Source organism: Otolemur garnettii, unplaced genomic scaffold, assembly GCF_000181295.1.
Source record: "Otolemur garnettii isolate 467f Iridium unplaced genomic scaffold, OtoGar3 scaffold00209, whole genome shotgun sequence".
In the NCBI taxonomy this organism is placed as follows: domain Eukaryota; kingdom Metazoa; phylum Chordata; class Mammalia; order Primates; family Galagidae; genus Otolemur; species Otolemur garnettii.
The window spans coordinates 623,066-625,976 of record NW_003852604.1 but is presented as its reverse complement, the minus strand read 5'-3'; positions in this window follow the sequence as shown (position 1 = coordinate 625,976).

The window sequence follows — 2,911 nt, the reverse complement described above, 5'->3', positions numbered from 1 at the left end:
AGCCATCATTGTTGTTTGGCAGGCCCGGGCTGGGGATTCGAACCCGCCACCTTAGGTGTATGTGGCTGGTGCCTTAGCTGCTTGAGCCACAGGCGCCAAGCCAGTCATTGCTACACTTAGAAGGTGTCTGCTTTGGGGACACTCCCCTGCCTGATGAAGCTGGAGGGGAAACTGAGTTCCTTGTGGTGTTTGCATTATAGGGGAATGCAAACTTTCCCGTTATGGATGGGAATGAGAGACAAACACAGGAATTATTTCTAAATAAGTGGATTGGCTGGTCTCAAACTCCTGAGGTCAAGTAATTCTCCCACCTTGGCCTCCCAGAGTGCTGAGATGACAAGTGTGAGCCACCACACACACACACACACACACACACACAAGTGATTTTAGTCCTGGGGACAGGTCTAGGGTTTCTCGGCTATGAAGACCTTTCCTTGTGGTGGGTGAGGAGGGAAGAGTTCATGGAAACCTTCTTCTCTCCCCTGTGGGTTTCCTGGTATTAGCTGAGGTTCACGTTCTCACTAAAGTTCTTTCTGTACTCAGAGCGTTTTATCAGATTTTTCTCCCTGGAGGGTCCTCAGATACTGCAGGGTACGAGATGCTGTGGCAAAACTCTTTCTCACACTCCATATGCTTTTAGTTTTTCCTCTTAAGAAAAATATCCAAAACTTGGAAATTGCGCAGCAGAGTCAGGGTCACCTGATTCTCTGAACACAAAAAAATCATCTGAGTGACTATTTTCTCAATTCTCCCACGGAGAGTACAATAACTAGCATCGCTCCCGTTGCAGAGGAAATAAGTTGACTATTACCCACAAAGAATGCCTTGGGCGTTAGGGCTCGGTCCTCTCTTTGCAACCCTGGTTGAGAAATACCATTCTGGGGGGGGGAGGGGAAGAAAAATTTCTTTGACTTTTTATTTACTATATGGATCAGGGCCCAGAATTTGTAAGGTCAGATATTGGCCTGCCAAAAATGGATAAGATGCAAATAGTTTTTGTCTGGCAGAATGTGAGTGAAATGGAAAGATTTGGAAGAGATGATAATAATAATCCCAAAGGCTATGTTCTTATTGCCCTGTCGGGCAGTAGCCAGTTTTGTAGCTAATTTAGCTGTTATTCCAGCCTTCTCCTTTTTGCTGAGCACACACACACACACACACACACACACACACCAGTTTCTTTTCTTTCTTTTTTCTTTTGAGACAGAGTCTCACTCTCACCCTGGCTAGAGAGAGTGCCATGGTGTCAGCCTAGCTCATAGCAACCTCAAACTTCTGGGCTCAAGTGATCCTCCTTCCTCAGCCTCCCGAGTAGCTAGGACAACAGGCACCCACCACAACACCCATCTCATTTTCCTATTTCTAGTAGAGACAGAGATTTTGATCTTGACCTGGCTGGTGTCAAACTCCTGAGGTCAAGTAATCCTCCCACCTGGGCCTCCCAGAGTGCTGAGATTATAGGTGTGAGCCACTGCGCCTGGCCTTCTTCCGTCATTTTTTGAACCAACTCTGTCATCTGATGGTTGTCTTGTGAATGTCACCATGTAGTTATGCGAGAATGATGTTGCACATTTTGAGAATTATGTTTTGATACACCTTTTTGGGGGGCTATTGATGTTCTGTATTTACGTAAAGGTGGACCACTGACTGAAATGTTTTTCTTCTTTGAGGAAGGGCACAGATTTGGCAGTGAGGTGGCAGTGGGGGCTGCTGCCTCTACTGTACCTCCAGGGTCTTTTTACCCATTGACTTCTCACCAGCCCGGGCACCTGGGCTCTTTCCTGCTCAACTCTCCACGGACAGAACCTTCCTGGGAACCTCAGGAGGGAGTGCTCATTCACAACATCCTTCTGCTGAAGACTTTTTTCTCTTTATCTTTCTTCAGTCTTCCACTGGTATGAGGAAGTGGATGGGAATGCGAGACGAAGATGGGAATTATATCCAAATAAGTGTTGAGAAAAAATTACCCCATTTGAAGACCCTATCAGGCCTAGGAATACAAAGCTTTTCAAAGTAACAGACATAGTTGGTGACTTCTCATAGATGTTCTAAATTGGTTTATGTAATTATTTATCTCAAGACATTTTAAATTATTCTTTCAACATTATCGCTACAATGTCAAACTTTGTAAAACAGTAAGATTTTACAAGCTTTGTAAAATTTTTTCACGCAATTCCAACATTTATAACATTAAAAGTTACTGCAGGGGTGGTGCCTGTGGCACAGTGGGTAAGGTGCTGGCCCCATATACCAAGGGTGGCAGGTTCAAACCTGGCCCCAGCCAAACTGCAACAAAAAATAGCTGGACATGTGGCAGGCGCCTGTAGTCCCAGCTACTTGGGAGGCTGAGGCAAGAGAAGCCTAGGAGTTGGAGGTTGCTGTGAACTGTAACACCATGGCACTCTACCGAGGGTGATAAAGTAAGACTCTGTTTAAAAAAAAAAAAAAGTTCCTGCAAGGGCTGAGCTTGATGGCTCACACTTGTAATCCTAGCACTCTGGGAGACTGAGGCGGGTGGATTGCCTGAGCTCACAGGTTCCAGACCAGCCTGAGCCAGCTCAAGACCCCATCTCTAAAAACAGTTGGGCATTGGGGTGGGCACCTGTAGTCCCAGCTACTTGGGAGGCTGAGGCAAAAGAATCACTTGAGCCCAAGAGTTTGAGGTAGCTATGATCTATGACGCCATGACACTCTAGCAAAAGTGACAAAGTGAGAGTCTGTCCAAAAAAAGAGACAGAGACAGAGCTGCTGTTAATAATTCAGATTCTTGGCTGGCACCTGTGGCTCAAGCGGCTAAGGCGCCAGCCACATACACCTGAGCTGGCGGGTTCGAATCCCCAGCCCGGCCCGCCAAACAACAATGAGGGCTACAACCAAAAAATGGCTGGGCGTTGTGGCGGGCGCCTGTGGT